The sequence below is a fragment of the Phodopus roborovskii genome, unplaced genomic scaffold, assembly GCF_943737965.1.
Source record: "Phodopus roborovskii unplaced genomic scaffold, PHOROB, whole genome shotgun sequence".
Taxonomy (NCBI): Eukaryota; Metazoa; Chordata; class Mammalia; order Rodentia; family Cricetidae; genus Phodopus; species Phodopus roborovskii.
Window position 1 is genome coordinate 1,858,741 of NW_026126607.1, and position 14,922 is coordinate 1,873,662.

General features: G+C 43.5%; 1 long non-coding RNA gene across 1 annotated transcript; it reads right to left on the reverse strand.

Moving 5' to 3' along the window:
* Positions 1 to 3,544: 3,544 nt before the first annotated feature.
* Positions 3,545 to 4,074, reverse strand: LOC127237621 (uncharacterized). Its single transcript, XR_007835866.1, has 2 exons — positions 4,002 to 4,074; positions 3,545 to 3,825 (listed from the first exon to the last, which is right to left on the reverse strand). It is a non-coding gene; the product is annotated as an uncharacterized LOC127237621 (long non-coding RNA).
* Between the last annotated feature and the right edge of the window lie 10,848 nt (positions 4,075 to 14,922).

Consider the following 14,922-nt stretch of genomic DNA (forward strand, 5'->3'; position numbering starts at 1 on the left):
TAGTCTACAGTAGGGTGTCTACAGTGGATGTCTATAGTGGGTGTCTACAGTGGGTGTCTACAGTGGGTGTCTACCATGGTGTCTACAGTGGGTGTCTACAGTGGATGTCTACCATGGTGTGTCTACAGTGGGTATCTACAGTGGATGTCTACAGTGGGTGTCTACCATGGTGTGTCTACAGTGGGTGTCTACAGTGGGTATCTACCATGGTGTGTCTACAGTGGGAGTCTACAGTGGGTGTCTACAGTGGGTGTCTACAGTGGGTGTCTACCATGGTGTGTCTACAGTGGGTATCTACAGTGGGTGTCTACTATGGTGTGTCTACAGTAGGTGTCTACCATAGTGTGTCTACAGTGGGTGTCTACCATGGTGTGTCTACAGTGGGTGTCTACAGTAGAGTATCTATTGTGGGGTGTCTACAGTGGATGTTTATAGTGAGGTGTCTATGAGGGATCTTTCTTATCTGGTTACTAGAGTTGGGAAGACCCATTATGAATGCATGCAGTACCATTTCATGGACTTGACCCTAGATGATGTAAAAGTGGAAAAATCCAGCTGAGCATGCATGAGTTCATTCTCTGCTCTGGATTCTTTCTGGGAGGTGAGGTGACCACTTCTGAAGCTCCTGCCACTGTAGCTTCTCCAGTCATGCTGTAGTTGTTTCCTAATTGTCTTTCATCAAGCATTTTATCACAGCAATAGAAACAAAGCTAGAACAAACCAATAGAGCCTTATCAATCAAAATACCAAGGGCAGTTACTGAGGACTTACTGTACACCCAGCACCATCATTGGTGTGCTCAGGGAATGTGTAAAGTGATTTTTTTTCTTTTAATAGGCATTTAAAATACACTCAATTTTACAAGACAGCTCCAGCACACAAAAGCCATCTAACTTTACCTAGATTTTGGATCTGGCCAGAGGTCATTACAACTTGAAGTGTAGAAAGCTTAACTCGACATCCTTGTCTTTTGTGTCATTAACTGTCTGAGCTGAGGAATATTACATAGACGGGAAAGCAGAAAGAGCCTCACTTGTCAAGTAGTATTAGCCAAGCAAGAGGTGGGGGTAAGGGTGTAGGGTGGGGGAGGGGATGCAGGAGTTCACAGCAGTGAAGCTAGCAACTGTCTGCCAGTTCTATGAAGTATGAGCACATCCCTCTGTCCAGCACACCCAGGACAGGGGTGAAAGTGCACAAGATGTGAGGTGTGTAACTCAGAAGCAGCTCACACACACTCATGGTGCTCTGGTGCTGCCAACGCTGGCTAGCTCCAATGCATGGTCAGCATCCCCCCCAAAAGGCTTGTACTCACTCAGTCATCACTTCCCATCACAGTAGCCAATAATTCATTTTTCCACCTCTCCAGACTTACGCTGGGCAGTGCTTTGAAATAAAGGCATGTGCTTTGTTGCCTTTTGTGCTTGACTTTCTCTGTTTTCTTTCTTAGAATGATGTCTTCCAGGGTCACTCTCATGGAATCCTATCCCTATGGAGTTCAGCCTCAGAAGCTGAGGTCCACCCTTGACATCACCTGCTCCCCCCCTCCCCCCCAGAGCTTTCACTCCCCATCCAGCCATCAGGACCTCTTCAATTGCTTGTACTACATGAACACACATGTATCTGTTAGTTCAGGGTGGCCTTTTATGGAGCACAGGGAATGCTTTTTCCTCCAGGGTTCCCAGGCAGCTGCATTAGAGATGAGCAAGCCTATGAGTATTTCATGGAGAAATTAATGTGGCAAAGCAAAGACTTCTTAGAATATGGGGGAAAACTCCCAGCCCCTTCCTGGGTGAGCTTTTTTCTTTTCTGGCCACTTAGAATCTGGTCAGATATAGATTTAAAGACAAAACAAAACACTGGACATAGACCAAATGTGCAGAACCGGGCATCTAATGGGCTGGCTACTCTAACATGTCACAAGAGCCAGGGAAATATTTGCTGTGTGTGTGATGCAGAACAGCAAAATGTAACAAAGAGTCAAAGGTTCTGAGTAAAAAGCCCATGTCACATGGATATGTTTGAGGACTAGTACAGACGCTCCAGCCATCTGTCTGAGACCCTAAATAAATGCATAGGTTGACAGACAGCTTAGGCATTCCATATTCTTTGTGTAACCTACTTTTAAGTGAATTTCCTTCTAGCTTAACTCTTAATTAGATCATCATTATTGACCTAATGTGCTTTCTCATTTCCTGTTCTGAATTAGAAATGAATAGAAATAGAAGAAAACTATGGAGGCTTTGCTATTGTACTATGTGCCTTCAATTTTTATTTTTATTTTTTGATTGTATAAACCAACATCAAAATGACCTGGATAGTATCTGAGGAGAAGGCTCAGCAATTAAGAGTATCTGCTGTTCTCGAAGAGGACCTGAGTTTGATTCTTAGGACCCACATTGGTTGGCTCACAACCTTCTGTAACTCCAGGTTCTAGTCTAAAACAACAACTGTACACAGAAGGGTAAACCTCCACACAGATGCATAATTAAAAATAAATCTTCAAAATAACCTGTATGGCTTTGGGGTGTGTGTTATATCATGTGTCCTAATTCACTTGCTATCCTTTGTAGTTTTAAGAACTACCCCTCAAAATGGCTCTTCCATCCCTGTGAAGAAGACCAAGGAAGCCAAGGTCTGTTGTGTTTTAGGGTTGGAGGGTTCACAGTCTGTCATGGTGGAGAATGTGTGGCAGTGGAGACTCTCTCAGCCTTTGCAACAGAAGCCACGGTCGCATTGCATCTTCAGTCAGGAAGCAGAGAGCAGTGAATACTGGTGCTCCACTCATTTCTTTTTTTATTTAAGTGAGGATCCCAACCCCTGGGATGGTGGCACCCACATTCAGGTGAGTCTTCCCTCTCTATTAAACCTCTCTGGAAAAAACCTCACAGGCTTGTCCAAGGTATGCCTCCTAGGTGATTCTAAATGCAGCCAGTTGACAATGAAGAATAGTCCATCCTTTGTTAAGCTTGCAACCTAAACACATCACTTTAGACCAGGTTAACTTCACAATGCAATGTGAAGACCATCCATCTCTGAAAGCCCCCAAGCCTTTACAGTTCCAACATTGTTCAAAAGTGCAGTTTCCACCAAAACTTTGTCTCTTCTCTGTGAGCTCTTGTAAAATAAAGGTTAGAAAATTAATAATGGTCAAGTTACAAACTTGTCATATATAATGGCACAGATTAGACATTGCATTTCCATTGAGAGGAACAGGGACATGGAAGATAAGACCAAAATGAAACCAAAACCCAGCAGGGTGAGTGTGAAATCCTGCAGCATCTGGGGCTTGAACCAGCACCCTCTGGATTGTTTCTTCTGCCATCCTCCTGTCCACAGGAGTTGTCACCAAGCCTAAGTCTCTGCTCAATGTGATCCCATGGCCCTCCCAAGCTCTAGTCTGCCTCTCTAAGAGCTGCCTCCAAGCAGTATCCCTCTCCTGTCCCAGAGATCAAATGCAGATAGTCTGGGCTGCACTGGGCTCTGCTTGCTTGTCTTGCAGGCAGCAGTTTGAAAGCTGATAGCTCAGTCATGTTAGGGTCTAGGGTGGTTTTTCTCTTCTTTAATTATTTTGGTCACACTGCATGTGCTTCTACTCATGTTACACACAGACCTCTGATGACCAACCGGTCAGAGGCATTCTTACAAACCTTAATTACCTTTCAAAATAACAGCAGGCCAAGTCCAGTTTTCGAAGACACATCTCAGTGTGTGCCTCAGCTCCAGTTACTAGGTGGGTTCAATTTCAACAGGCAGTTTTGCAAATCAATGTGGTTCAGTTGAGTTTGGGTTCATGGTTCGGGTCAGGTCAAGACCCTCGAAGCATTCCTAGATAAGGCGGGTGATATTAATTTCTTACAATAATAATGATGAAGACAGACATGAAAATAACTCTTTGTCTACAAACCCATGGTCCTTGCAAAACCATAGATGAAAGATGTCTGAGAGATTTTACTAGCTCTGCACATGACTGATGCTTCTGTGGGCACCATGTGTGTGCATACCTCTTAGTCTACAATGAAGTTCATGTAGCTCCTTTCTAGAAAAATCCATCTTGCTACATTTCCATAAATTATTTTAGTGGGTTTGCCTGGTAGGGAAGATGGATTCCCCCAACAAAGCCAAAATGTGCATTGATGTGCAATAGGATGATTTGGGTATATGATTTGATTTTTTTAAGACACATTTTGCTAACACAAGGAAGGCCTCTTAATGAAGTTGAATGAAGGTTGGACCCAGAGCAAGCCTCTGTACATCAAAAAAGAACACTTGGGTGTCTTATACAGTACACCCCCTCCCCCAGGGATAGCTTCCCCCCCCCCTCCACCCCTCCTCATCCCCTCACATCTATGTTTATTTAAACCATGGAGTCCTGCTAATGCCTGCTTGAGAGCTACTCCTCACACATGGCCTACACCTGGGAAGCTTCCCTTCTGAAGAGACAACATCACCCTCTCCTCCTCCCTCCTTCCCTGTCTCACTCATGCTCCAGCATATAGGTCTTCTTGATTCCAGGCTCTGAGTTTTCTTTCCTTGTTTTTCTATTCCCAATCTTTGACACGAACACTCAAAAAGTAAATAAATAAATAAACAAACAAATAAAAAAGTCCTGGGGGAAAGGGAAGGATGTATGTGACAAGAATGGGCAGGGAGATGCTTCTCACTGGTAAAGAGAGAAGAAAAGTTGTAATAAGTTGGAATCATAGGGAAAGTGGGACAGGAGGCAGTTGCAGCTGTGGTGGCCTGGACAGAGGCTGCTCACTGAATGAACTCAAAGAAACTTAGGAAAGAGAATAGCAGACATATGGATTCATGGGTGGTAGAGGGTGTGGGTGGCACCAAAGAGGGCCACACAAATTTAAATAGGAAGTTGGCTTGTAGTTTTCTTTTCTTATGATGTTATTGTCTGGTTTTGGTATCAGAGTAATATTGAATCTTTAGATTGAGCAGATTGAGCTGGAAAATACCACTTCCTTTTCCATGTTTTAACTCTTTTGTCTTTGGATGAATGTAAAAAGATTTGGCATGAATTTCTCCTTAAATGTTTAGTTGGATTTAGTAGGAGACGTGTGTGTGTGTGTGTGTGTGTGTGTGTGTGTGTGTGTGTGTGTGTGTGTGTGTATGTGTGTGTTTGGTACTTTTTCTTTGAGGCACAGTTTCATCCAGGTCCAGGTGACCTTGAAGCAGGGTTTGTGCACTTGCTGGACAAGCATTTGCCAACTGCATCATGAACATATCCGCAGCACCGTGTTAGTCTATTAACTAGTTAAAAGTTTATTCAAATTTCAGTTTTGAGTTTACTGTTTTTGTAGTTTTGGATATTTATTTGCCTTATGAAAGCCTGCTCATAGATGTTTTGGTTCTTTCCAGACCTTGGTCTCTGTTTTCCTCTCTTCCCCTTGTATACATGTTCACTCCATCTTTCCTCTGTGTTTATTCTCTTCTCTGTACTTTCACACGTGGAAGTTTGTTTTCAGTGTTTGAGATCTTTCTTAGCCAAGAACTGCATGTCACTAACAGCTGTGATCGTCTGAGTTTAAGTCTATCTGTGCACCATTAAATTTTGGTATGTTGTATTTTTGTTTCATTTGTCCAGACTAATGTCTGGACTAAGGACTTCCTTTCATTTCTTCCCCTAACCCTAGAAGTGCATTTGATTTTTACATAACAGAGAATTGCCTAGTTTCTTTCTGTTACTGCTTTTTTTTTTTTTTTTTAAATCTTATCCCCAGAATTTAGATTTAAGTTCTTTTAATTGACTCTTTCATGTTATAACTGGATCTACCTGGGGATGTCTCCTGCATGTCAGAGGTCCACATGTTCTGCAGATGTCCCTTCAATGATCTTCATAGCCTTTTGGGTTCTATAACTGGTGTGTAGTGTCGTTCAAGTCTTGTCTTTCTCTGTTTATAATCTCAGTGCTCTGTTTATTGTTGTCAGTTGGGCATCAAGCTTAACTCAGAAGCTAAACTGTCTGTTTCCCATTCAGTTCAGGCAGGTGTCCCTCACAGTTTTATGCTCAGCATTTAGATGCTATGTTGATTATTGCAAAGTCTTGCTTCTCTTTTAAAGATTTTTAATTAAAAAAAAATTGTTACATGTGCATTGGTGTGAAGGTGTCAAATCTTCTGGAACTGGAGTTACAGACAGTTGTGAGTTGCCATTTGGGGTCTGGGAATTGAACCTGGATCCTCTAGGAGAGCAGCCAGCCAGTGCTACTTAACCTCTGAGCCATTTCTCCAGCTCACAAAGTCTTTCTAGTTGACCCACTTGACATCACAAAATGGTCTTGATCTATGTCAAAAACCCAAGATGGTCACTCAGTCATCTTTCACCTTTTGCTCTTGTCTGTCTTCTCTCATTCTTTTACTTATGGGTCATTTCTGTCTTTTGACATAAATTGTGACTTTCATAGACATCTTAAACTGACACTATTTTAAGATCTTTTCTTCCAACAAGTGCCTTTTGATTGAACTATTTTGCTGTACTATATTTAATATAGTTATATACAACCATTATGACAAAGATGGAAGGGGCCACTACTTCCAAGAACTTCCTTCCCTGTGCAGAGCTTCCAACTCTGATGTGGAGCAATAAAGAGTACAGGGCAAGAAAACTCCAGGGAAAACAAAAGCCCCAGCTGCATGAAGTCCTCAGCTTTTGAAAGCAGAAGTCCCCAAGCACAACCAGGTTAGTAAAACAGCAGATGGCAGTGATGCTGAAGGGTCTTAGCCTTCACTTCCTGCCTCCTTAGCCAATCAGATGTGAGAGTGTTCATCACCTGACTAGAATTTGTATATCCCAGTTCATATGGGCTTATTCCCCATGAAAATAAGAATTTTGCACATCCTTCATGTTCTTTTCCATTTCTTCTTTTAATTTGTTTGAGGTTGTATTCTTATTAGTCTCAACAGGTAGAGTCTCAACCAGCAGACACTTACAAATAGGTTTCCAGACAACACCTTGGGATGGAACTGTTAACTAAAGGCATTTGTGAATAAAGTCAACTCAAGTCCAACTCTTCACAAGTGCCTCTTCAGGTGTCCCCAAGGAGGCCAAGTAGTTATTCTCTTCTGGAGAGGGGTATTTGGAAACTTCTGGCTCATTTAACTTTCACAGACCTGTGCTTTCTCATCATGGTGGGACAATCAATTAAATGCCAGGCTTGTTTCTCTTAGTGGTAATTCAGAGCTAGTAACAAAGATTGGGAAGAGTTAACACCTCCGAAGCTCACTACTTTTTTTTTTTTTTTTTTTTTTTTTTTAGCAAATCCAGTCATTTTCCTAAATACTTTTCAGGTAATCATAAACATTCAAACTTCAGTTTCCAGGAAATACTGACTATGATGGTTGATCTCCTTTGAAACATAGGAGAAACCAAGTTGATCACCAGAATTTACCTGTCTGTGTTTCTTGAATGAGGACAATATAAGATCAATGACTTCACATGCCTGCCACCATGCCTCTCCCATGCTGATAAATTGTATCTCAAAATCATGAGTAAACATAAAATCAACATTCCCTGAGTTGTTTTTTGTTCTTTTACAGCAGAGAAGAGAACTAATTTTGAAATTTTGTATCAGGAGTGGGGTTGTTGCTATAATTAACATGAGTGTGTGTATTGTAGGCTTTGAAGCTGCTTCTCAGGTAGAATGAGGCAGTGTTGAGAATTCTGGGATACAGAACTCCAACATTGTTGTAAGCAGGGATTAACAAAAGCCATTCTCATGAGATTCTGGTTAAGTCCTATGAAGTAAAGAATCTGAACAAATTTTATGTCAAACTTTATGTTGACTGTTTATATATAAGTGCATTTTTCTAGAGCTGCTAGTCTTTATCATATATCTTATATCCTAAAGCATTATGCAGCAATGTACACATGTCTATAAGCCAAGATGATATAACATTAGGTTTAATCCTTAGTCACAAGAAAAAGTTATAGAGAAACACACACACACATACACACACCAGTTTAAAAGGGATTACAATGTTGAAAGGTTGAGAAGAGGGCTCTGTGGGTAAAATGTATCTTAAAATGTCTCTTTCTCTGTTTTTTTCCTTAATCTAATGCCAATATGATAATTTACCTTTGTGTGTCTGCACTTTTGCTAGGACTGAATGATTAGAGCAAGCAGTCTTGAATAACCAATTTTCACACAGTATAGACAAGAAAAAACTCAGATACTTAAACTAAGAGATCAAAGCCTCCAAATTGTAGATTCTCATGCATATACATCTACAAAACAAAAATGGCACATTATAAAAACAGATTAACAACCAGACAGACAGATAAAAAGACACATAAGTGATGAAGTAAAATTGACAGTTATTGGGCTGGATAGGTGGCTTGATGGGACAGGCCATCAGCTTCTCTAGCAGAAGACCCATGTTTGGCTCCTAGCATCACATGGTGGCTAACAATTGTGTGAAGCTCCAGTTTTAGGGGACCCAGTGAACTCTTCTGGCCTCTGTGGGTACTGCATGTATTTGGTACACATGCATAAAATAAATTTTTAAAAATCAGCAATCATCATGAATACATACTAACAAGAAACAAACAAGCAAAAAAAAAAAGAGAGAATACAACTATGTTACATTGGAGTGCACTCAAAATACTTAGGGCAATCTGTTACTGTTTTTGTTTAAATTTATATCAAGGTACAAAATTGGAATGAAAGGAAATTAGAAGCCTCTCTGTAAGCTTTTCTTTAGAGACCCTAAGATAATCAATGTGTTTTTGAGCTATTATCTTGAACCAGTCATTTCTATCCTACTCAATGCAGCCATCTCTTGGGTGTTAAGCATTCTCAAGACTCATATACTTAGCTACCTTCCCATCTCCCTGGCTCATGAGTAGATGATGAAACAGAGCCCAGAGAAACAGTCACTAGCAGAACCCCTTCCATAAAGCTGACCTCAACAGGTGCAGCTTGTCACTCTTGCTACCAAAGGTGTTGACGACAGTGGAGAAACTGGAGAGGCACAGACCAGCACAGTCTTGGGTAGAGGGGTTCCTTCTTTGGCAACTTCTAGTTACCTACAATCAGACCCTTGACTACACCACAGAAGAGTTTCAGGAAGAATCAGAGGAGAGCAGAGCTAGCCAGTTTATCAGGTACAGAAAGGGATCAGAGCAGCAAGAAAGAGAAGTGCAGCCAAGAGGAAACTACACAACCTCAAGTTAAGGACGGAAGAGCCCAGCCCAGGTCGAGTCAGACATAGAAGGAAATGCTGAGAGATCAGAAATGCTGTCAACTGTAGCAACCTGTGCTGATCCCTGGAACCCACAAGGCAAAAAGAAAGAACTAAGTCATGCAAATTGTGCCCTGGCAGCCACATGTTTATATCGTGGCATGTGTGGAAGCACACACACACATACACATCTGCCCACAAAGAAATTAATAATTTAGTGGAAAAAAAAGTTTGAATCAATTTGCATTTACTCTTAGCTTAATGAATGTTTTTTTTTTTTTTTTTAAAATAAATGAAATTGTGAGGTGACTTTGAGGTTCAGTTTAGATTAAAAGGTTAGAGAGAATAAAAACAGTAAAAGTCAGGGCTGCAGAATCCCGGCCCTGTTGGTTATTTTACCACCCTTGATAGAGAGGTCTTTAGGAAAGTGGCTACTATCGCAGACAGGAGTATCTGCTTCATTCTCAGCATCCCAGAGTCTTCCTTGGTATGTGGACCATGTCTTTGTGAGGCTTATCAGAAGGTTCTGTGTCAATCATATTTTTGGATCTCCCCTTTCCTTGAAGTGTTGGGGAACACTCTCATCTGATTCATATTACTCTTGCCTTTCCAATTTCCAGACCGGCCTACATGTTCTGCTAAGTGAAGTGAATAGTGGGGAGAGACCTCAGATTGGTCCTTGCTGGGCTTGGATGCCTTCCCTGCACTCAACAGAGACCCCCTTGATGTGAAAGAAGGGGAATAGATGCTCTGGGCCAAGAGAATGCTGGACAGCCACTTTTGTCTGAGGGCAAGGGGCAGGCCGGGCAAGTGAGGAAGGGTGTGTCTGACCAGAAGTAGCAGATGGCAAGGGGGAGGGAGCCTCCATTTCTGCTCAGTGGGTCAGTCTATGCCTGACCTTGGAAGAATGTGGCCTCAGGAGGGAAGGAAGCCCGATGTGTGGACTTGATCCTCAGGCCATCATGTGAGTGGCATAATTCTATATATCAAGAGACAAAAAGAGAGGCCAGGAGGAGCTGTGTGCCCTCTGAGCAAATGTTCATGAGTGGCAATAAATTAAAGCTTCCTTAAGCCTAAATCTTATAGATGGCGGGACTTAATGCAGAGAACAGTGGTGATGCTTCACTCAAACAGACCCTTACACCGGGGGTGTCCATGTTGACCACAGAAGCAGCTGGGGCCGCATCTCTGCCCTCAGCTAGGTCACACATTTCTGCTAGAAGACTCAGACTTGGGTCACACAGCCCTTTTGTCACTCCCTGCCTACCAGACACAGCTGCTTATAATCCAGCCAGTCCTGCTTGCTGCAGGCAGCCTGGAAAATCCCTGTAATTTTAAACAGATCTCTCCCCCTGACCATGCTCTCCCTGACCCCACCACTGCAAGGCAAAGGCTCTAGCTGGGTTTGGCCTGGCTGAAGCTTATCTTGCTGTCATCCCACCAGGAAATGGAAATGGCCCAGAGTCATGTGGAGATTCAGGCAGAGGGGCTTGGGGGAGCACCAGTGGCACCAGAGAGTTTGTGGCTGCAGTGGTCATTTACCTTTTAACTTAGAAACAAATCCTTGGGTTCCCTCAGAGCACACAGCAGGAATGTCCCCACACAGCTGACAGATGGGTCTGCCTTTAATTTAGAATGGGTGGGGTTTCTGGCTGCCCGACGCTGCCTTCTGGTTCAGGAGATGCCAAGAAAGCCTGAAGATGGATGGAATAAAAGCCACAGTCCAAGTCTGTGTTCCTCTCACTGCTACTCTCAGCATACCCTGGATGATGTGGGTGTGAGAGCAATCCTTTCTATTTACCCAGAACACTTTCTGGTCTGTGAACACATGTGATCCTCCAGACAGCCCTAGGAAGCCTAAGCAAGCTATTATTACCCCCCCCCCAACACACACACCATTTCTGGCCTTCTGTGGGCCTACCTCCTCTTGAACACTTGTCTCTTGACTCTCTGATGCTCGAAGCATGTAGCAGGGGACAGAGCACAACCCTTAGACTCCAGGAACCTATATGTGAACATACTCTGTAACCTGTCAGTCCAACCTCATCAGTGGCTTTTCTTCCTTGTGTGTAGCAGCAGCAATTTTTTCAGGGTTAAATAGTGGTGCACACACCCATGAAAATCCCAGGACCTTGTTTAAAGCAGCCAGTATACCATAAAGATGGCTTCCCGTTTTTCCAGGAATGGTGAAACTGTCTTGAAGGCCAACCTACACCACTTATTTTGTATTAACAGATCTCCAGAGGTCAGCACAGAACGGGCATTGTTCAAAAGCAGGACAGGGGAGGGGACTGGCAAGGTGACTTGAAAAAGTGCTTACCTTACAAACAGGAGGACCTGAGTCCCCAGCAAGCATGTAAAGAGCTGGGCATTGGTAACTTGTGTTCCAATCTCAGTGCTGGGAGAGCGGAGAGTCTCCTTGGCCAGCTAGCCTAGCTTCAAAAACAGTGACCCCCAGTCTCACAAGAGACCCTGTCTCAAATGATGAGGTAGAAAGTTTCTGAGGAATGATGTTCAAGGTTGACCTCTGGACTCTACCTGAACACACACACATAGAGGAATACACATGCCCACACATGCAAACAGTGAGAGAGGGGAACAAATGTAAATTAGGCTTTCAACATGGCTCATTCTGGGGTACACATCTGACTTCTGCTATTTTATCTGACAATTCCTCCCCTCATCTTGGGCTGATAAATCTCTGCAATCAATATTCTCATCACATTAGTTAATTAGACTTCTTCAAACAAGCCCTGACTGTTGCTGCTTCTGGCCTTCCCTGGGTAGACTCCAGTCTTCAGAAAGACCAAAGAGATCCCTTGCTATAGAATGTGAGAGAGAGACCAACTGGCCATTGCCCCTCTATCTCTAAGGTTACTGTGCAGAAAATGGTCCCAATGTTGACCTGCAAAAGTGCAGAGAGATGGCTGGAAGTGGCCTGTTCTAGGTGTGTAACTTGCAATTGATCCAAAAACTGTTTCTGGTTAGTTTTATCTGGGAAAGTGGATGCTGAATTGATCCTTTCAAGTTCAAATCCAATTATGTCAACCTCCGGTTTAAAGCTTTCAGTGACCTCTCCTTTCCTTTGGGATCAAGAGCGGAACTCCTGCAGGGCTGAACCCCTCAACAGGCCAGCTTTTGCCCCTGATTTCCCCTTCAGAATGCCTCCCACTCACTGGCCTTCAATCATACAACTAGGTTCATGGTCCCAGGATCCTGCACTCCACCTCAGGCTTACTGTCTGTTCTGATTGTGGGTTCTTTGTCACTTCTGCAGGGAGCCTTCCCTGGTGACCCAGCTGAAGCCTCTTTCCTTTAGTTGACTGTAAGTAAGCATAAGTAAGAGTGTGTCTCTTTCCTTCAGTTCTCATAGTGCATGTGTGTGTGTGTGTGTGTGTGTGTGTGTACACAAGTACACACACTAGTACGTGTAGAACCTAGATGTCAAACTAAGGTGTTATTCTGCAGGCACTTTCCATCTTATCTCTCTCTGGCCTGAACCTCTCTAAGATGAGACAGGCTAACCAGGGAGCTCCAGGGATCTGCCTGGCTCTATCTTTCCAACTGTAGGATTATAAGCATATGCCCAGTGGTTGGCTTTATTTCCTTTATTTATTTGTCTATGTATGTGTATTTACATGTTGTGTAGGTACATATGCACTCCTGTAGACGGCAGGGCAAGACCAAGATGTTGGGTACCTATCTCCCTTTGTTGCTCTCCACCTAAATGCCCCGAGACAGGTCCTCTCATTGAACCTGAAAACTCAGAATTCTGTCTCAGCTGGATGGCTATAAGCTATTGGAATCTGACTGTATTCATTCCCTATACCTGGCTTTTTATAAGTACTGTTGCTTGATTTGAACTCAGGTCCTCATGCTTGCAGAGCAAGTGAGCCATCTCCTGAGGCCCTATCACACCACTTACAGAGATTATACTGACTCTGTGGGCATGTGCACCCTCAGTGACTGGCACATAATAGGCTCTTGGCATTTGTGACTGGCACCTAGTGGAAGCTTGGCACTTGTTGAACGATGCGCACAACTGGAAAGGCCCAATGTACAGGCCAAGGCAGTGCCAGCCCTTCCACCTCCTCCAGGCAACAGAGTGGAGGTCATTGGGTCAGTAAAGTTACTTTGGCTCAGATGCTGTTGAGAATGGCTACGCCCTACTCCAAGTTACCCCACCGTGTACGGATCTGTGGTTTTTTGGGCTGCACATTGCCCGAGGGGACATTTTACGAGCAGCTTCTGACTCCATTTTGAGAGGGAAGGGTGACTGTGGACCCTGGGTGGACCTGAAATTGCACTGTCCACCAGACACCACCTGCCCAGCACTAACTGATAGATCACATTCCTAGGGATAGAAATGTCATTCTACACATTTAGTGTTATTCTATACTCTGTAACTATGGAGGTATGTGGATCTATTAAACTCCTATCAAGGAAACTAGGCTTAGGAACTTACAGGCATACCGGACCAAGGAAAGACTATACGGTCCTCACCTAACCCCAGGAACTAATGGGCATCTATCAGTGTGATGGTTGAGTCAGGCCCCACAACACCAAGTCTTGTCTAATAGTTGCTGTATGCATCAGGGACTGAGGAATTCATGAATTCGGTCGCATTCCCTGCTCTACAAAGAACCTACTCAGCTGCCTAGCTCTTGATCCATTCACCCATGTGGACCTGGGTTTGATCCAGCAACCTTTCACCTCCCATCCAGCTTCTGCACCTCCACTCTCAAACCTGACCCTTTGGTCCCCTCCAGCAGCAGCTCCAGAAGCCAGCCTCCTGTACTGGTCAGGTTGATCTTACCAATACAGACTCAGCCAGCTTCTAATCTTCTTTAGCTCTGTTGCTGTCTCTTTGATCTGTGTTTATTCTGTAACCCATACATATGCATATAGATGTATGGATATACTAACTGTGTGCTACGGGATACCAGAGTTAATGTTAGTAAGGCAGACTGTAATAAAGAACCTAGGTTTGCCTCAGCCGGGTGATTGAGGCAATTGTATTTTATGACAAATTGTTGCCACTGAAACCTCTAGACCTTGTGAACTGATTGTTTTCAGTAAGGTCTGACATGGTGTAAAGATACAAGCTTAATGGTCTGTGTTTTGGGCATGATGGACTCTTGACAGACATCTCTTAAAAAGTGATGGTGTCAGAAATGAAAATACCAGGTATAACCCAATCCTAGTTCCCTACCTTAAGGATTCTGGTATTATTCTGGCCTGCCCTGGTCACACTCAGGTAGTACCCTGGTCAGCATGCAAGTGAAAAGGACCCCTTTAAAAGAAAGACCCCTCCCACTCAGTCTCTTTTTCCCTCTTTCCTGCTGTCCCCTCTCTGTCTCTGTGTCTCTTTACCTCTTTCCTCTCCCCCGCCCCAACTTCCCTTTCTAATAAAGCTGCGCACTTAAGCTCTGTGTACCTGGCTTGTTTGTCCCCTGCCTCGGTCACCTTTGCCTGCCATGGGATCCACCAAAGTTCCCCCACATTTTATCATAACACCTACTCTTTTCAAAGATGCCAGGGCATGCCTTTTGCCTCAGAAACGGCCTTCTAGCCTTTCTCTAGGTTTTTTCCCCTGAAAGAGCCCCACCTAAACATATAATAGTATTATATTACCAGGAAGAACCTATAAGGAATGTGTGAGGATAGATAAAGCTTGAGAGCACCCAGAAGAATTTGCCCACCACTGGGAATAAGCCATGTTCCATCTAATGTAG